This window comes from Cavia porcellus, unplaced genomic scaffold (assembly GCF_034190915.1).
Source record: "Cavia porcellus strain 051 isolate PalLab524CR breed Dunkin Hartley unplaced genomic scaffold, mCavPor4.1 scaffold_1, whole genome shotgun sequence".
Lineage (NCBI taxonomy): Eukaryota > Metazoa > Chordata > Mammalia > Rodentia > Caviidae > Cavia > Cavia porcellus.
Genome location: NW_026947484.1, coordinates 31,917,409 through 31,938,726, shown reverse-complemented (window position 1 = coordinate 31,938,726; position 21,318 = coordinate 31,917,409). Strand labels below are relative to the sequence as shown.

The 21,318-nt window shown below is 39.2% G+C and overlaps 1 protein-coding gene across 7 annotated transcripts in view; it reads left to right on the top strand.

Moving 5' to 3' along the window:
- Nucleotides 1-21,318, top strand: part of Ralgapa1 (Ral GTPase activating protein catalytic subunit alpha 1) — a 240,660-nt gene that overhangs the window by 6,313 nt on the left and 213,029 nt on the right. Inside the window, exon 2 of one of the 7 annotated variants that reach the window (XM_063246662.1) lies at nucleotides 18,021-18,175. The exons of 5 other annotated variants lie outside the window; for them this stretch is intronic. The gene's annotated coding sequence lies outside the window, so the exon portion shown is untranslated. Of the gene's footprint in view, nucleotides 1-7,979; nucleotides 8,088-18,020; nucleotides 18,176-21,318 lie in introns of all 7 variants that reach the window. One more of the 7 variants, XM_063246663.1, reaches the window with a different exon arrangement.

The following is a 21,318-nucleotide window of genomic DNA, read 5'->3' as shown; positions in this document are numbered from 1 at the left end:
TTTTTAGGCTATTCCTCACCTTTCCCTTTTTCAGGATGCTTTGTATCCCACTAGCCTTGGGTCCCACTAGTGACTTTAGTTTTTAGATTAGGGGGGCAACTCATTATCTATCTGATGGTGCTGAATCTTTTATCCCTGAGCTTGATCTTGAGCTATATTCCTTTACTTACTAAAAGCCACAAGATTTTCCTTCCTTCTAGCTGTGTAGTTCTCCACTGCACAAAAGTGTCATGACTTTCCAACCTATCTGCAGCTGCTGGATGAGTTGTCCCTATTTGTCTCTGGTTCCCTGTCACATAGAGCATCGTTTTCTCATCTTTGACTTTCAGTTTATTAACCCTCTTTCAGTATATTTCCTATTCAGAGCATCTCGATGGATCCTGTCTCCTGATCTATTCTGCCTGTGTTTCTTTTTGTTAGTCTATCAAGGATATCTCTATTAGAGATTATAGCCCACCTTCTGTGCCTCATCTCTGCTAGTCTATTTTTCTGCTATTTTCCACTTTTCTCCTTCATTCCACTGTCTGCTCCATTCATTGAGGCCTCTCTGACATTGTTGCTAGAATCCTGGTATTTTTTCTCTCTCTCTCCAGAATGTCCTTGATTATTTTTTGTAGGGTTGGATTGGTGGCTATAAACTCCCACAGTTCCTCCTTGTCTTGGAAACAGCTTGTTTCTCCATTAATTTTGAGAGAAAGTTTTTCAGAATACATAAATCTGGGTTGGAGGTTATTTTCTTTTAGGGCTTGGACTACTTCCCCTCAGGCTCTTCTTGCTTTGATAGTTTGTGTTGAGAAGACTTTCGTTATTTTGATGAATTTTCCTTTATAGGTGATCTGCTTCTTTTCTCTGACTGTTTTTAATATTCTGTTCTTGTGGTGGATTTCTAGGATCTTGATTATTATATGTCTGGCTGTAGATCTGTTTTGGTTGTAATTGATTTGAGTTCTGTATGCCTCATTTATCTGGATATCATTTCTTTTTTCTCATTTGGGAAGTTTCTGGTTATCATTTCTTTTTTGGGAAGTTTTCCTTAATTATTTCTGTGAATAGCCTTTGTCATTTGTGGTTACTCGTGCTTCTTCGCTCACGTTTTTTATTCTTAAGTTATAGATCCTCTTGTCATCTTCTAGCCTTTGAATTGTTACTTCCTGATTCCTTGTTTTATTTTTTTTTTTTTAATCGGTACCAGGGATTGAACTCACGACCACGTGCTTGCAAGGCAGGCCCTTAGGCCGCTGAGCTAAATTCCCAGCCCCCAATTCCTTGTTACTTTAAGAGGTCTTTTCTTTTATGATCACACGTTGCAAATCTTTCTTCAAGTTTTGAAAGGCTAACTTTAGTTTCTGTCAAGGCATTTTGCCATTTCAATGGAGTTTTTAATTTCCTGATAATTTCTTTGGATCTATTTCATGGTTTGTAGATTAGTTTATATTCTTCACCAAAGGTTTCCCTTCCTTTTCTGGGTTCCTCCATTCTTCCCTCAGTATCTTTTTTTGAGAGGGGCTTAGCATTTCTTTTTTTTTTTTTTTTTTTTTTTTGTCTTTTTCCTTTTTATCGGTACCGGGGATCGAACTCACGACTGCCTGCTTGCAAGGCAGGTGCTTATGCCACTGAGCTAAATCTCCAGCCCCGGCATTTCTTTTATTAATCTTTTTGTATCTTGCCTCACTTGGATTAGAATTTTAGTTTTAAGTTCGTCTATGAGGTCACGAAGGTATTTCTTTATGTCCACTGATGTTGTGGTCAATATTGCATGATTGCTGCACTGGTTTTCTTCTGTATTTACCTCTCCAGGGCTTATTTTCCCATGGTCAGCGACTGGAGGTTTTTTCTTATTTTTTTCTCTTGTCATGTTTCTGGTTTCTTTCAGACAGATGTGTGGTGGAGGTCTCAGGCCCTCTCCGTATTGTTTAGGGTTTTTCTGAAGTGTGCTGGCTGGAGGCTTGCTGCCCTCTCCAGTTTACTGTTATCCGAGGTGTACACAAGGACTGTGGGCTAACCGCTCTTCTCTGAGCTAGTCAACTGGCAAGTGCCTTCAGCAACTTAGCCTGTGCTTTGCAGATGTCACAGGGTCGGGACAGTTTCGTCCCTGGCTATTGGGTCCTGACCAGGGGAGTGACTCAGCCGAAGCAGGTTCCACCAGTCAGCTTTGGGCCAAGGGCAGCTGACTGACCCACCACAGTGCCGTACTCAGGCCTATTGTGCCCAACTCTAATACGTCTTCCTGCTGGCCACACCCATGCGGGACCCAGTTTCCAGCACTCACCGAGAATTAATGCAGCTCTTCACCTTGGCTCTACTCCATGCTGTGCCACATCCTCCCACCAAGGGCCCGGAACTCACCAACTCCCATTATCGGTGGCCACGGCTTCAGCGCAACCCTGAATCGTGGGACTCCACGGTGGGACCAGCACAGCATGGGACCAGTCCCAGTGAGCACATCCAGCTCCAGCCCTCCACCCGCATTTTTCCTTCCTCTTCCTGTTTTTCTTTTTCCTTCAGTTTCCTTCTGGGTTCGTGGGAATCACTCTTCCCTTGTTTGGCCCTCTCCATGTTGTCAAATTCCAGGGTCTGAGCTGTTTTTCCCAGAGAGGTGCTCCACCCAGCTACCTATCAAGATGCCGTCTTTTTGTCGCTCCATTAACCTTTTTTCTATAGTACTTTTTTTCCCCCACTAGTATTGTTTTGATGGAGATTTTCAAATATCATTGCCTAATTGAAGGTCACAAAGACTTTTGTGCATTCTGTCTTTTTAAAAGTAGTTTGGGTTGGCAGCAAGATGGTGGATAGATAAGTAGCAAGGTAAAGAACCTCTCTGAGAGAAACAGCTCGAATGCTAGAATTTAACACCATGGAGAAGACCAGATGAAAGGAGAGGGATTCTCACAACCCAGAAAGAAACTAAGAAAAAAGAAAAGAAAAACGTGGACGGAAGGCTGGAGCCAGATGTACTCTCATTGGAGTCGGTCTGACTCATAGTTCGCTGAAGTCAGGGGTTGGCAAGCCCAAGAACTTTGGCAGGAGGATGTGTCACAACAGAGAACAGAGCTAGCGTAGAGATCTGCACTGGCATGTGGTGAGTGTTCGGAATTTGGTCCTCTTACAGGAGGTGGTGACCAGCTGGGTGACATCTTGGAACTGGGCAGGATGGGCCTGAACTCAGAACCATAGCAACTTTAGTTGGCTGTTCCTAGTGCAGAAGATTGCTGGAAACAGCTTGGATGGGTTCCCAACCTGAGCAGGACTCAATAGCCAGGGACAAATATGCCCCTGAAGTTGTCCTGAACTGGTTATATCTGCACAGCACACACTAACATGGTGAAGGTCCCCAGAAGTTGACTGGCTCAAAGAAGAGGGGCCAGCCTGCACCACCCCTGCTTGTACCTCAGTGGTCAGCAGAAAACTGGAGAGAACAGCAATCCCTAGCCAGCGTGCTTCAGAATAACCGTAACCAATACAGAAAGGGCCTGGGACCTCTACTATACACCTGTCTGGAAAAAAAAGAAACATAAAAACAGAAAGAAACAAGAAAGTCTCCAGCCACCAACCCAGGGAATATAGGTCCAGGAGAGGTAAACAGAAGGGATCGAGGACAGCAAACATGTAGTATAAGAAATGGCTTCAGCTGACATAAAGAAATATCTTCATGACATTATAGAAGAACTCAAAACAGAAATACTAATACAAGTAAATAAGATATAAGAAGATTAATAAAGGTAATGCTAAGCACCTCTCAAAAAGGCACAGATGAAAGGATAGAGGAGCACAGAAAAAGGAGGGAAACCTTCAATGAAAAATATTTTTAAAAATCTAGAATACATGAAACAGATTCAAAAGAGATTACCAGGAAATTAAAAACTCCATTGAAAGCTGGCAAAAATGCTTGAAAGAAACTAAGGATAGACTACCAAAACTTGAAGACAAGTTTGCAGTGTGGGATCCCAAAAGGAAAGATCTCTTAAAAATAACAAAGAAACAGCGAGTAGCAATACAGAGGCTGGAAGACAACAAGAGGACTTAAGAATAAAAAATTTGAGTGAAGAAGCAGGAATAAACACAAATGAAATACAAAGGCTATTCACAGAAATAATTAAAAACTTCCCAAGCATAGGACAAGGAAATGATACTCAGATACACGAGGCATATAGAACTCCAGCCAGCTACAACAAAAATAGATCTACACCCAGACATAATCAAGATCCCAGAAATCCAATAGAAGAACAATGTTAAAAGAATCAGAGAAAAGAAACAGATCACCTATAAAGAAAAACTCATCAAAATCACAACAGGCTTCTAGACACAAACCATCAAATCAAGAAGAGCTTGGAGCAAAGTATTTCAAGCCCTGAAAGAAAATAACCCAGACTGATGTACCCTGCAAAACTATCTCTCAAAATTAACTGAGAAAGATGCTTTCATGACAAAGAGGAACTAGGGGAATTCATGACCACAAATCCAACCCTACAAAAAATACTGAAGGACATACTAGAGAGAGAGAAAAAAACACAAGGATTTCAGGAACAGTGGCAGAGAAGCCTCAATGAATGGAGCACACAGTGGAATGAAGGGAAAAAGTAGACAACCAATGGCAGAAAAATAGCATAGCAGACGTGAGGCAGAGAAGGTTGACTGCAATCTCTTAACAAAGATGGCCTTGATACACTAACAAAAAGAAACAAAGTAGATTAGGAGATAGGGTCCATCCAGATGCTCTGTATAGGAAATACAATCAACCTGAAAGAGGGTTGATGGACTGAAAGTCAAAGAAGAGAAAATATTGCTCTATATGACAGGGAATCAGAGAAATAGGAGTAGCTCGTCCAGCAACTGCAGATAGGTTGGAAAGAGATGATACTTTTGTGCAGTGGAGAACTACTCAGCTATAGAAAGGAAAATCTTGAGGCTTTTGTAGGTAAAGGAATACAACTTGAGGTCAAGCTCAGGGATAAAAAGGTTCAGAGCCACTTAGGTAAAGAGCGGGTTACATCCCTAATCTAAAAACTAAAGGAGTTAGTGGGATCCAAAATGTATAGTGCACCCTATGAAAGGCGAGGAAATGTCTAAAAAAGGAAGACAGAGGACATTGTTAATAGTGTATCATGATTTAAAACCCACATTGTTGTCATCATTGTGTTTAGTTTGGTTATATTCTGTTTCAGTCTGTCTACTTGTACTAGATTTGAGGGCACAGACAGCTATTCCAAAAATAGCAGGATATACTATGGTAACCATCCTTAATTTCTTATTAACTTATTCTGAAACCCTGTATTCCTTACACTGTCTTTATTATGGTTGATCTTATTTGAATCGGGTCTGTTAGATCACTGTTTTGTCTTGACTGATTTTATCTGAATCTGTTATGTTTGATAGTATCAAGTTCTAAGAGTACAGGTACCTACTCTGATGACAATAAGATTCACTATGATATCCATTCTGGTTTGACTATTGCCTGCTTTCGAAGTCCTGTGTCTCCAGTGTTTTGTTTTTACTGATATTTTTTTGTACTGCTATGTTCAATTTTACTATGCCTGATGATACAGACAATTCTATTGAAGATAACAAGAGACATTATAGTAGCCATTGTAGATCACCTTGTATTATGGTTTTAATCATGTGCTGTGTCCATCCTTTTGTTTTGAATGACTCCATTTTGTTTGCTTTCTCATTTGGTTTTGCTCTTTTCAAAAAAAAAATTTTTTTTTAAATCAAGACCCCATTCCAAATATAAATAATGAAATAAATTTTTAAAAAAGTAGTTCTGTTTTGCCTTCTTTTTTTCTTTCTTTCTAGTATTAGATTGAACCCAAGACTTTCACATTGAGCTATATCCCTAGTCCTTTTTATTTATTATTTTGAGGCAGTGTCTTGTAATGGTGCCCATGTGGAACTTGAACTCACCATCTTTCTTCCTCCCAAGTGCTGGAATTAAAGCCATGGGCTACGATGCCCAGCTTTCTGAAAGTTTTATAGTTTTAGGGTCTTTAGGTCAATAATCCATCTTGAATTTACTTTGTAAATGTGGTATGAAGTGAAATTTATTTACTTATTATTTATTTATTTTGCATGTGGCTATTCACTAGTTCTAGTGTCATTGTTGAAAAAAGGCTATCCTTTATTGAGTTGCTTCTGCAGTTTTGTTAAAATGTGGTTGTCTAAGTATGTTTGGACGTATTTCTGAACTCTATTACGTGAGAGCAATCTATTTCATCTGTTCTAGTGCCAATACCACCATGTTTTCATTATTTTGACTTTATTATTCCAACCCTTGTTCATTTTCAAAGGTTTTCTTTTCATTTTTACTTTTTGTCTTTTGTTTGGCTGTGACAAGTACTTTACATTTCTCTGTGAGTTTTGAGATTAGTTTGTATTTTCTTTTTTTGTCTTTTTCCTTTTTATCGGTACCAGGGATAGAACTCACGACTGCCTGCTTGCAAGGCAGGCGCTTATGCCGCTGAGCTAAATCCCCAGTCCCTAGTTTGTATTTTCTAAACAAAACAAAAGCCTGCTGAAATTTTTGACTAGGATTGTGTTAAATGTGTATATCAGTCTGAGAAAAATTGATAGTGGAATGCTGACTGATGAACAAAATGTGTTTCTCCGTTTATTTAGGACTTCTTCAGTTTCTCTCACCTATGTTTTGTAGTTTTCAGTGTCTGAGACTTACACCTTTTGTCACTTTTGTCAGATTTATACCTAAATATATTTTCTTCTTTTTTACTGGCCTCAAATTTGGGATCTTCCTGCATCAGCCCCTTAGCAATTGGGATCACAGGTATATGCTGCCATTCCTGGGAGCTACTTTTGAAGCTCTTCTAAAATGAGATTTTTTGTGTGTGTGTAGCTAGGGTAGACAAATACAATTGAGGTTCGTATGTTAAATTTGTATTTTGCAACCTTGTTTTGTTGTTGTTTTACTTTGTTGTTAATTTGAGACTAAGATGGAGTCTCACTATGCAGTTCAGGCTGGCTTTGAACTCATTATGTAGCCCAGGCTGGCTTTGAATTCACAATATCCCCCTGCCTCAGCCTTCTAAGTGCTAGAATTACGGGTGTATGCCACAACAGGCTTTGCAACCTTGTTAAACTGTTAGTAGTATTTCTTAAGGATTTCACTGGATTCATTCATTCATTCTTTCTTTTTTTTTTAATTAGAGAATGTTGTCTACAAATCCAGATGCTTTTTATTTCCTTGCAATCTCTTATGGTATAGACTTGTTATTAATCTTAGGGGTCAAACATTTGGTTTTTAATGATGCTATATAACTTGAGATAGATACCCTGAATCAGATTGAGAAATTTTTATTTTGTTCCTCTTTTGCTAACAGTCATCAAGGATGGATGTTGAAATTGTTAAATGGCTGTTTCTATTGGGTAGAACAGTTTTTTTTCATTTGTTCATGTGGTGGGTTAGGTATATTGACCTTATTTTTTGCAGTGCCACTGTGTAACTAGTGTATCTTCTACACGCTAGGCAAGTCATCTACCACTGGTCTACTTCTCTGTCCTTTCACTGAGTTTTAAAAATCAGTTCTGGTCTTGGGGAGTAGCTCAGCAGCACAAGGTCATGAGGTTGATTCCTGGTGCCAAAAAAAAATCAACTTTATTTCATTGTATTAAGCTGAAGTTGATATATTGTCTTTTTTATATACTTATGGCTTTGAACTGAGAAAGTTTTTTTTTTTTTTTTTTTTGGTAATGTTCATGAGGGATATTGATCTGTGTTTTCATTGTCTTTTAATGTTCTTGTTTTGATTCCAGATAGGGCTGGCCTCATGACACAATTGGACAGTTTTTCTAACCTTTTCAGTTTTCCATAAGTGTTCACATGGAACTGTAGCTAGTGCCTATTAATTTTACAAGTATCATGTTTCAATATGTATTTTTTTATCAAATATATTCCCTGTATTATCGTCTTTTATACCTCTTGTCTCTCCCTCTTATTCCCTTCCTTTTGTTTTGTTTTGTTTTTGTGACAGGGTCTTGCTGTGTAGTCTAGACTGGCCTTGAACTCATTATGTAGCCCAAGACGTCCTCAAATTCACAGTGATTCTTCTGCTTCAACCTCTCCAGTACTGGTATTACAGGTGTGTGCCACCATGCCTGATCTATTCCTTTTCCCCTTACTAATAATAGTTTTTCTTCTACTTTAATGTCATCTTTTTTAGATTCCACTTCTTAGAACATGCACTTTCATCTTTCTGAATCTGGCTTATTTTGCCCTGCATACTCAGACCTATCCATTTTCTTATAAAAGACCAAATTTGGTTCTTTTTTTGTAGCTAAATAATGTATCCCATATTTTCCTTATCCATTTATTCATCTGTTGATGGGCAGCTAGGCTGGTTCCATATCTTGGCAGTTGTGAATTGTGTCCTCCTCCATACACAACATGGGTATGCAGGTATCCCTATGTAGTATGCTAACTTTAATTCCTTCAAGTGTGTACTAAGCAGTGATAGAACTGAGTTAAATGACAACTCTGTTTTTAGTTTCTTGAGAAACCTCCATACTAATTTCTGTAGTAATTGTACTATTATACAGTATTGTTTTTTGTATTCTTGATAGCTATTCTGACAAGATCGAGGTGGATCTCAATGTAGTTTTTGTTTTGTTTTGGTACCACAGATTGAACTAAGGACTGTGTACTTGCAAGGCAGGTGCTTATGTTGCTGAGCTAAATCCCCAGCTCTCTCAATGTAGTTTTTGATTTTCATTTCCTTATGGCTAAAGATGATGAACATTTTATCATATACTTGTTGAGTCTTTGTACTTCTTTTGCGAAGTGTCTATTCAATTCATTTGGCCATTTATTGGACTATTTGATTATGGGGGGAGTAATTTTTTGAGATCTTTATACACTGATTTTTTTTCTTTCTCTCTTTTTTGGTGCTGGGAACCAATCTTTATATTCTCTAAATATTAGTCCTCTAATAGCATAATAGCTGAGTAATAGAAGAGTAGCTGACAAAGGTTCTCTCCCATTCTAGAGGCTGTTTCTTTTGGTTGTTTCCTTTGCTGTCTAGAAACTTTAATTTGATGTAGTCCCATTTGTTGATTCTTACTATTATTTCCTTTGTTACTAGAATCTTATCCAGGAAGTCTTTGCCTGTATCTGTGGCTTCAAGTGTTTCCTCTATGTTTTCTTTTATCAGCTTCAAAGTTTTCTTATTCCCAGGCCTTTGATCCATTTTGCATTGATTTGTATACAGAGTGAGAGATAGGAATCTGACTTTAATCTTCTATAAGTGGATACCCATTTCTCCCAAAACCAGTTATTCTAACCATTGTATGTTTTTGGCTTCTTCAGAATCAGATGACTGTAGTTTCATGGGTTGTCTGTGTGTGTATTTTTTTGTACCAGTACCATGCTGTTTTTGTTACTAAAACTTTGTAAAATAATTTGAAATAATTGGGTATTGTGATGCCTTCACATTTGCTCCCTGCCACCCCAATTGCTTGCTTGACTATTTTGGATTTATTATATTTTCATATGAATTTTAGGATTTTTTTTCTAGTTCTGTGAAGAATGTCATTGAAATTTTTATAGGAATTGCTTTGAATATGTAGATCATTTTTAGTAATGGCGATCATTTTAACTATTGCATCAATTATGAACATGGGAGGTCTTTCTCTTTTAGTGTCATCTTCAATTTCTTCTGAAATTTTCATTGTAGCGGTATTTTATCTCCTTGATTATACTGATCACAAGGTATTTATTTATTTTGAATTGGAATAGAATTGTTGTTCTATTGTGAATGGAATTGTTTTCCTTGTTTCTTTCTCAGCTAGTTCATTGCTGGTGTATAGAAAAGCTATTCATTTTTTTAGTGTTGCTTTTAAAAAAATCCTGCTACTTTGGTGAATTTGTTTATCAGTGCTAAATTTCATTTTATATACTCTTTGGGGACTTATGAGATTGTATGTCTGTAAATAAGGATAATTTGACTTACTGTTATTTCTTTCTGTTGCCTAATTCCTCTAGTTAAAATTTCAAGAACTGTATTGAATAGGGATGGTTACGAGTGGACTTCCTTGCCTTATTCCTGATTTTTAGAGGATGTGCTTTCAGTTTTGCCCCATTCATAATGATGTTGACTATTGGTTTGTCATATGAGGCCTTTACTAGATGGAGGCAAGCCCATTTAGTATCTAGCTTTTTGGGGCTTGTGTCATGAATGGATATGAAATTTTGTTGGAAGACTCTTTCTGCATCATGTGAAATGATTGTGCAATTTATATCATTGAGTATGTTTATGGATTTGTAACATTTCTTTTGTGTATGTTGGACCATACTTGAATCCTTGGCATGAGACTCAGTTACAGTGTATGATCTTTTTAATGTGGTGTTGAAATTTGTTTTTCAGTATTTATTAAGACCTTTTGCATTGTGTTCATCCAGGATATTGGTCTATAGTTTTCTTTCTTGGGAGTGTTTTTCTGGCTTGGTATCAGGATGTTATTTGACATTGTACAATGACTTTGGAAGTATTCCTTCCATTTATTTTGTGGAAGTTTGAGGAGCATTGGTGCTACTTCTGTAAAGGACTAGTAAAATTCAGCTGTGACCCTGTCTAGAGGTGGGCTTTTTTTGTTGGGAAACTTTGTTACTACTTCAGATCTCATTGCATGTTATCAATCTGTTTAGATTCTTTATGTACTCGGTTTAATTTTGACAGCTGATTTTTTAATTTTATGTATAAGTATTTATTTATTTATTGGAGGGGGTACCAGAAATCAAACTTGAAACCTGCTTGTCACCACACTCAATATTTGTTTTTCCTTTGCCTAGCTGACTTCATTTACTATAAATGTCTTCTAGTTCCATCTGTGTTGCTAGAAAATGACAGAACTTCATTCTTGATCAATGTTTCATTATTTTGTTTCTTAATCCATTGATAGATACTCAGATGATTTTATGACTTGGAGATTGTGACTAGGGATTCAGTATATTGGTTTGTCTGTGGATATATTCTTGGTAGTAGGATAGCTGGGTCATATGGTATTTTTAGTTCTTTGAGGAACCTCTGTATCATTTTTCTGTAATAGCTCCATTAATGTACACTTCACCCAACAATGTACAGTGCTCCTCTTAATTTTTACTGATTTTATTTCCTTTGGATGTACTTGTGTCTTAGTTACTTTTCTGTTGTTGCTGAGACAAAATACCAGACACCCAAAATTAAAGGGAGAAAAAATTTATTTAGTTAAAAAGAGTTATTTAATTCACAGTTTATAGAGGTTTCAGTGCATACTTGTCTGGCTCCAAGACAGGGTGACATGGCAGACAATTATTGTAGAAGTAAAACAGTTTATGGCAGACAGAGGGTAGGAAAGCCAGTAACCATCCTTTTTTAGCTTTCATTTTTCATTTTGAGGCAGAGTCTCATTAAGTTGCCCAGGCTGGATTTGAACTTGTGATTTTCTTGTCTCAGATTTCTAGAGTATTGGGATTACACGATTTTTTAAAAATTTTATTTAAGGAGAAAAAAAAAGCAGAGAAAGTGTACAAGTTATACAGATTTACAGAAAAAAATAAACAGTAGGAAATCATTAGTTAATGGATTACATATTGTCATCTTAGAAATAATTGTTCAAGTCACAAAATTAAAGCTTGTGAAGTGGACATTCCAACAATGATACTGCACACAGTTCTGTTCAATGATCCAATAAAACTCAGTGATATCATTTTCTATCTTATACACTCAAATATACCTGCAGTTATATCATTTAGAGCACTTTCTTTTCCTCTCTTTTGTTCAATGACAATTACACATTTTGGGTTTTGTTACTCCCACAGTTCTTACTACTTTTTTGGAAGGAAGTAGAACCAAATGTGACATAACAGAACAGAGTCAATCAAATCAAAAGGGTGGACATAATAGATAATGTAAAAGCATAATACAAGGTGATCAATAAGGTTACCATAATGCCTCCCGCTATCTCTAATAGAATTGCCTATATCATCAGTTATAATAAAATTGAACAAAACAGTAAAGAACAAAACCGACAAAACCAAAACATTGGAGACATTGTAGGTCTTCAAAAGTAGATAAAAGTCATCGAGAATGGGCGTCATAATGAATCTCACTATCTTCACAGCTGTTGCCTAAACTTTCGAACCTGGTACTATCCAGCAAAACAGAATAGGGGGACATCAGTCAAAAACAAGATGGTGAGAGTAACACAGGGCTTCAAATCAAGATAATGGAAAGTCAAAGTGGGTTACTATAATATATCCTGCTATTTTTATTTATTTTTCCCTTAATTAAAAGGATAAAAATAAAAAAGTTAATAATGGAGTGGAGATTGAGATAAAAGAGGGCATAACAGCAAAACAGTGCAGATCAAAACGTAACCATTTAAGCAGAATAGTTTTTCACCACAAGATAATCCTGACATAAAAGTAGTTACCATATTTTCTCTTTCCTTGAAATCCTTGAGTACACCTTCGTATACTGTAGCATCAAATATATCAAAACAATGTAAAACCATTTAAGAGAATGACAGCATTACAAGGTATTTAGAATCAACTAACAGAAAATGAACAATGGTTTCTGTATAATCTCCTTGTCTTTAAAAGTTTTTGCTTATACTATCGTACATAATAAAATCCAATAAGATACAACCTGTTTAGACCAATGGAGACAGAAGAACAAAAGCTTGATGAGACTTCAAAACAAGATGGTACTAAATCAGTATTACCTATTAAGATGTCATTTTCTCCAAAATAGCTGTTCCTATCATCCAGTCTTTTCTGCCTCATTTCTGTTGAGCTCTTTTTCTGTCATTAGTTGTCAGTTTGTCTTCTTCATTTTGTTTTCTGCTCCATTCATTGTGGCCTCTCTGCCACTATTTCTGGATTCTTTGTATTTTTCTTTTTTAGAATATCCTGTAGTATTCTCTGTAGAGTTGAATTGGTGGTTGCATATTCCCCTAGTTCCTCTTTATCCTGGAAGCACCTTGTTTTTCCATCAATTTCCAGGGACAGTTGTGCAGGATATCTCAATCTTGGCTGGAGATTATTATCTTTCAAAGCTTGAATTATTTCCCCCCACGCTCTTCGTGATTTGATGGTTTGTGCAGAGAAATCTGCTGTAATTCTGATGGGTGTTCCCTTGTAAGTGGTCTGTTTCTTGTCTCTGACAGCTTTTAATATTCTGTTCTTGTATTGAACTTCTGGAATTTTAATTATTATATGCCTGGGTGTTGCTCTGTTTGGGTTGTAGGTGGCTGGGGTCCTGTATGCCTCATACATCTGAGTATCTTTACCTTTTGCTAAATTAGGAAAATTCTCCTGGATTATTTCTGTGAGTAGCTTTTGTAGTTCATTTGTTTGTGTCCCTACTTCTTCTTTAATGTTCTTAATTCTTAAGTTATGGATCCTCTTATCATCTTCTTGTCTTTGTATTATTGCTGTTTGTTTCTTTGTTATTTTTAAGAAGTTTTTCATTTCATTCTCCCATATTACAAATCTGCCCTCCAATTCAGATAGTCTGTCCTTAGTTTCTTTCAAGCTGTTAGCCAGTTTTCGATAGAGTTTTTAGCTTCCTGGTAGTCCCTTTGAACCTGCTTCACGTATTCTATGCTTTCTCTATTTTCTCCATCAAACAATTCTCCCCTCTTTTTCTGTTCTTCCATTCCACCATCCGTTTTTTTCTTGGGTGGTGCTTAGCATTTCTCTAACTATTCTGCTTACTTCTAGCTTCAGGTCATTAATAACTTCATTCCTGAACTGATCTATGAGGCTCTCTAGATGACGCTTTATGTCTATTGGTGTGGTGTCCGCTATTACCTGTTTCTCAGGATTAGGGGCCGAGGAGGCCTCTTCCCATATTCTTTGCTCCTTATATATGCTAGCTTATATAGGAGGCCCAGCTTCCCTCCCTGTCAGCCACAGCCTGATCGAATTGCGCTGGCTAGGTGTTCCCGCCCACCGCAGCACACCAGGAAGTTCTAGACCAAGCAGTCTAGGCGGGGCCCACCCCTCCAGGCCACCCTCAGGCTCTGGGATCTGGGTTGGGCTAGCCTACTGGGTCCGCCAGCAGCATCACGTAGGCTAGGCACTTCTCACCAATCCCACTTGAGAGGGGGATACGTGGCTGAAGTCGCCGCAGCGCCCTGCTCCCGCAAGTCTGCCCAGTCCCAGAATGTCCTCCGCTGGAGTCAAACTGTGGTAGAGTGTCAGTTTCTCTCACTCACCTCACCACAAGTCAGTGCACGGCTCCCTGCCCATCCTGCTTTCAACTCCGTTCGCCGATTCCCATTCTCAGAGCTTCTGCACGTCTCTCTCCTTGCCAAGCCCATGTAGACGCAGCCACTGTGTGGCGGGAAACCCAAATCACGGCTTCCAAAGGCGCGGGCTTCAGCCTCCACACTGAGGCCCCTCTGTTCCTGTTCTAGCACCAGGACTGCACTCCAAGTTGGTTTCTCTCAGTCCAGTTCGTTCCCGGGTCAGCAGAGCATATCTCCACCTGCTTATGTCTCATTATTCCGCACCATTCCTGACTTCTGAGCCGAGTCTTTCAGAGAGCCTCCGTAGCTGCTGTTATCTGTCCGCCATGTTCTCCCGGAAGTCTTCCTTGATTTTGTGAATAAACCACTGATTGTTGAAAACTGAATTGTTCGGTCTTCATATGTTTGTATGGTTACTATAGTTTCTATTGATTTCTAGTTTCATTCTATTATGATTTGGGCAACATGTAAAGACTTATTTTTCTTTCTCTGTATATTTGTTAAGGTTTGTGTTGCAGCCTAAAATGATCTTGTTGAAGAATATTCTATGACTTGTTGAATAAGAATGTATATTCTGTACTTTTTGGATGGAACGTTTTATAGACTCTGTAAAGTCTGTTTGATCCATGGTGTAGTTTAATTTTATGTTTGTTTATTTGGTTGTCTATTTGTGAAAGTGAGTATCAGAGCCACCCAGTATCGGCATATTGAGACCTGTGTCCTACTGTGTCAAGCATGTTTGTCTTATGGAATTGGGGGCACCAATGTTCAGTGCGTATGTATTTACAAATGTTGAATCTTCTTGGTGGGTTTTTCCCTTTACCAATAGAAACATGCCTTCTTTGTCTCATTTCACTGATTTTTATCTTGAAGTCAGCTGTGTCAAATATGAGTATACATACTCCTGCTTGCTTTCATATTCTGTTGGACGGTGTAATGTTCTGTTCTTTCACTTTCAGTCAATGTATATCTTTGCTAGTAAGGTATATTTCTTACAGGCAGCAGACTTGGGTCTTGTTTTTTTTTTATTCAGTCTACTATGTGTTTTTAAAAAAATTTTTATTTAAAGAAAGACTAAACAAATCAGAAAATAGGTAGAAATAGTACATACTTCAGAGAAAAAAATAAACAGTAAGAAATCACTAGTTGATGTTATCGTTTTACAAACAGTTGTTCAAGGTACAAAAATGGAACATGTGCCAATTCAAAGAGAGAGACTGCAAAAAGTTCCGATCAACTGTCTAACAAAAACTTAGTAACATGGTTGTCAATCCTATACACTTAAACATAAATGCAGTTATCCATATCTTCATTTATGTTTAGATTAAACAAACTAAAGTAGGTTAAAATCATTCTGAACAAAGAATAATAGTATTGCTGAATTTCACATCATGACGTTCCGTGATCAGCACTGGGTACTGTAGTGTCTTCTTTTTAAAATTTAAAGAAAGACTAAACAAAACAGAAAATGGGTAGAAATAATACATAATTTCAAAGAAAAAAATAAACAGTAAGAAATCACTAGTTGATGATTACAGATTGTCTTCTTACAAATAGTTATTCAAGATACTAAAGTGGAGCATATAAAGTGGGGATTCAAACAGTGAGATTGCAACCAGTTCTGTTCAGCTATCCAGTAAAAACTTAGAAATATGGTTATCAATCCTATACACTTAAACATAAATACAGTTATCCATATCTTCAATTATGTTGAGACTGAATAAACCCAAGCAGGCTAATATCACTCTGAACAAAGAATACTACTATTGCTGGGTTTCCCATTATGGCACTCCAGGATTCGCACTGGGTATTTTAGTGTCTCTTTTTCTTCAAAGTATCTGTTCATTTCATCATGTGTCATAAGATCAGTTCTCATAAACTGTTTATAGATTCTACACATGCATGAGTCTTAACTTGTATTTTTTTTTTTTTTTTAATTTTAAAAGTGATCCGGCCTAGGATCAATCTGTGGCGTATACCTGGAGGGGAATGGGGATGAATAGAACAGAGGGGAGACAAAGAGAGATTGAAGCAAGTCAAGAGAATCCGATCAAGCCACGTTTATTCAGGAAGTGGTCGCATCCTTTATAGGCCAGGGATGGGTTGGTGGGACAGGAAGAGGCTACAGGGTGGTTTCTGATAGGTCATCGTCACGTCTGGGTATGTGACATAAGCAGGAGAGGTTATGGTTAATGTAGGCAGGTACATCATATGCCCATAGGAGAGAGGTGGGGAGGCAGCACCACTGGGGCGGTCTCACTGCTCCCTATATCTCCTCCCTTTCTATATTATTTAATCAGGAGTATGGCAGGCCCTGTGAGGATAGCATGTGTCTTAGGTCATTGAACCTCATTACATGAACCCAACCAGGACTTACCCGTCATGGGCTTGCAGGACAGCAGTTGGTCCTATGCCTGTCTTAGGCGACCTGTGGAGTAACATGCATGTCCTAGTTAGTTGCCTGTCTCTGGCTGCCTGTCCATTGCCCCAGAGTAGTTAGGCCACATTGTCATATGGGCCACTCGTGGGAATTCCTTCCCGGTAGGTTTGTTGATCTGCCATCTCCAGCTGGTGGTAGTGTATCTGAATGGGCTTTGCCATAAATACGTCTATCTTGTTATTTTTTTTTTTTGTCTTTTTCATTTTTATTAGTACCAGGGATTGAAGTCTATCTTGTTATTAATGAGCGTCATAATCCTCTGAAAAATACAAGGACCCACAGAGAGGAGAAGCAACAGGACAGCTAGGGGACCCAAAAGGGGTGCTAGGTAAGGGAAAAGTCCCCCCCCCCCATCCAGGAGAAGCAGTTAGCGGCCATTTGTTGTCGTCGCTGTTGAAGCCATTCTTTGTTTCTTGGAGCTTGTCTCGCACAACACCGGACTGATTGACATAGAAGCAACATTTTTCCTGTAAGGCAAGACAGATTTTCCCCCTGCTCTGCTGTGAGCAGGTCTAGCCCTCGTCTGTTTTATAAGATGACCTCTGCCAGCGAGTCTAATTGGTTTTGAAGAGTTTTTATCGTAAAGGATAAAGCTTGAACATCTTTTACAACTGGTTGTTCAGGTCAGCATATTTATCTAAGGCAGTGGCAAAGCCAGCAGTACCTGTGGCTACAGCGCCAGTGATGCCCATTCCCACCAAAAGCGGGATCAGTGTTACTGCTCGTTTTTGGCGGCCAGCAATGTAATCAAGTGTTGGCACCGGGACAGGTTGGTCACCTGAGATAATATCTATGTCGGGCAGGAGGGAAGCAGTTATGTATGTTCCTGTCCAATTGGCTGGAATATAGGTATAGGTCCTATTATTACCGCAGACAAAAATGTGCCCTTTCGGGGGGCACACGGGGCCTGTATGATTGACAAATTGAACACAGGCCGTGGACAGGAGGTGGCCCATATCTATAAGGGTAGAATCATTTTGGAGAGAGCCCTGTAGGCAGGTCATGGATGTGTTGGGTATTATTAATGGCTGGACTAGAAATGATTGTGAAGGTCTACAGGTAAAATTATATTGATCACGAGAGGGGTCAATTGTTGAGTTGGAGGGGATGGCTAAGGGCATAGGACTGCCTAAAGTCATGCACAACCAGCAGTCTTGCGCTAAAGCAGGGTTAGTGAGGTTAAGTACATAGTGAGTAGCTGAGAGGATATCATAAGTTTGTGGATCTAAATCCACACCCCGTGATTTGGGGAGAGCTAACGGATGGTAATTGATCTTTGGGAATAGACTGTCTTCTATTTCTTTTAGTTTTTTCTCAACATAAAGTTCTCTCATTTTGTCTTAAGGACCTCCCCCATCTGAGACATGGATTGGAGCCCTCTTATACCAACAGACCGGCTTGTTGATTTCGCCTTTGCAGGAGGCTTGGGTGTATATGGGGCTTCTCGATACAGAGGGGTTGAGGCCCCAATCGCCTCCAGCTGCTGCCATTTTTATTTTTGTAAGTATGGCTGTAAAATAAGTGGCATTATCTAAGCCAGTACATTCTTTCTTTTTTTTTTTTTTTGTATTTTTACCAATACCAGGGATCGAACTCATGACTGTCTGCTTGCAAGGCAGGCGCTTATGCTGCTGAGCTAAATCCCCAGCCCCAGCCAGTACATTCTTGTACAGCATCATAACAGGAGCTATGCACCTCTATGTGATATGACTTGTACTCCTGTGGGTAAGACCCTGGTTGGTTATTTAGTTTGGGTATAATTTGGGGTTTAGTTTTGCATTCCCAATTTTGAGTTAATCCCCCTGTAGGAGAGGGCCTGGCCACGAGAACCAGTAAGGGTCGGCTGCCAGACACAGGTGCCATTTTAAGAGTGCCACGAGGCTTGCCGGAGGCAGGCACCATCTTAGGGGCACTATAAGGCTGTGTAGCTCGGAGGGCCTTGTGCGACCGTCTCCTCAATCTGAGGATCTGCATGCTGCTGGGTCAGGAGCTCAGAGATTAAATTCTGGTATGCAAAGGTGGTCACCGGAACCTTTTCTGGACCGAAAACCCTATAATAATTTTTTAGAGTATCTCCTACTCTTTTCCACCTCTTGGTATCTACAGAGCCCTCTAGGGAGAACCAAGGGCAAACTTTATGGATAAACTGAAAATACTACAATAATTCTTTTGTTCTAACTTTTACCCCTCTTGTCTTTAATGCCTTGCTAAGGCCTCCCACGAACAATTCATGTTCGCTCAATGCTTGACCCATGTCTGGGAAAGGGAATGGGGTTGCTGTTCACTCACTGTGACTCGGGCGGCAGGTCAGGCGATCATCTGCGCAGGCCTCGGTCCTTGATTCAATTTGCTTTCACTTTTAGCCTCGTTCCTTGATTCAATTTGCTCCCACTTTTAGTTGGCATTCTCGAACGGCTCCCTTGTTGACTCCCCCATGCCAGGAGCCCCTACGCTGGGCGCCACTTGATCCAGCCCGCAGATCAATCCGTGGAGTATACCTGGAGTGGGAATGGGGATGAATAGAACAGGGAGGAGACAAAGAGAGATTGAAGCAAGTCGAGAGAATCTGATCAAGCCTCGTTTATTCAGGAAGTGGTCGCATCCTTTATAGGCCAAGGGTGGGTTGGTGGGACAGGAAGAGGCTATGGGGTGGTTTCTGATAGGTCATCGTCACGTCTGGGTATGTGACATAAGCAGGAGAGGATTATGGTCAATGTAGGCAGGTGCATCATACGCCCATAGGAGAGAGGCAGGGAGGCAACAATGGGGCGGTCGCACCACTCCCTACATGAAAGTAGTAAAAATGCAATAGCACAAGATAGAACAAAGCCAATCGAGACAATGCAGTGAAATTGGTACGGGATTTCACAGCAGGATACTAGGATACTAGTAGTAAGTATTATGGTATATCGTTTTAACTTAACATAGTTGTGCAGTCGATTAGGTATTGCAAAATCAAACCAAAAATAGAACATTATAAAACTAATTGAGAATACTGAATAGAGCAAAAGAAACATAACAAAACAGTGAAAATAACCTATGCCTTCGAACAGAAGATAGAAGGAAATCCCCCATATTTGCTATACTGCATATGGTCATCCTCCCAAGAGATGTTGAAAAATCTATCCCCAGTAGCTGTGGGGGGAGGGGACAGGTGGGAGAAGGGTGCTTGATTTTCAGCTCACGTGGCAGTAGGTTCACAGGTAATGGTTCTCCTCCAGGCCCAACCTGGAGATGCTTACCAAGAGGGCAGGTGAATAAGCTGCCCGAGTCTCTCCATGGCTGGATCTCTGGGGCTCTGTTCTCCTCCTGGCCTGCCTTAGAGGTACTTAAAAAGAAGGCGGGTGAATAAGCTGCCTGAGTCCCTCCATGGCCGGATCTCTGGAGCTCTGTTCTCCTCCTGGCCCACGTTGCCTCTGTGCAACTTCTAAAGCAGTTTCATTGTGATGCTTGAGGGCATCTACTATGTGTTTTTTAATTGCAGACTTAAGACAGTTTATTTATTTATTTTGAGACAAGGTCTCACTGTGTAGTTTAGGCTAATCTTTAGCTCATTGTGAGGCCCAGACTGATTTGAAACACATAGTAGCTCTCCTGCCTGAGTCTCCCAAATGCTGAGATTACAGACCTGTGCCACCATACCTAGCTAAGGCCATTTACGTTTAGAGTAATTGTAGAGAGGTATGTACTTATTAATTCCTGTCATTCTGTTGCTTCTCTAATGTTTGATTCTTTGCTAATTCTCAATATCTTACCTATTCTTCCTGTTCTGTTGTGTAAATTCCTTGAAGCATCTTCTACAGGGCTGACTTAGTGGTCATGAATTTCTTTTTCTTTTTATTTTTATTTTTTGTCTTTTTTGTTTTTTATCGGTACCAGGGATCGAATCACAGCTGCCTGCTTGCAAGGCAGGCGCTTATGCCGCTGAGTTAAATCCCCAGCCCCTGTTGGTCATAAATTTCTTTAGCCTATCCTTATTTCGGAAGGTCTTTATTTCTCTTAATTTTGAAGGATAGCTTGCTAGATATAGCAATCTAGACTGGTGACTATTTCTTTCAGGACTTAAATACATCATTCCATACCCTGCTGACCTTTAAGATTTGAGCAAAGAAGTCTGCAGTTGTTCTGATGAGTTTGCCTATAAGTAACTTAGGATTTTTTCTTGCAGTTACAATATTCTTTATTTATTCTGCACTCTTGCCGTTTTAACTATAACATGACATGGAGAGGTTCATTTTTGGGCATGCATATTTGGGATTCTAAATGCCTCCTATACCTGGATGTCTATATTTTTTTCCAAGATTTGGGACATTTCCTATTTATTTATTGGTCTTTTTGAGACAGGGTTTCACTATGCAGTTCAGGCTGACCTAGAACTTATTTTGTACTCCAGACTGGCCTCAATCCTCCTGCCTCAGCCTCCCGAGTGCTGGAATTACAGGCGTGCACCACCAAACCTGGCTTCCGATTATTATCTTGTCGATTTTCTGTGTAGTTAATCTGAACCTTGGTACCCTTTTCTGCACTAGCAATTCATAAGTTTGGTCTTTGTTCATAATTTTTTGATGCTTTTGAATGTTATTATGTGTATCTAATGATTCTTCAACCCTATCTTCAAACCTAGAAATTCCATCTTCTTGATT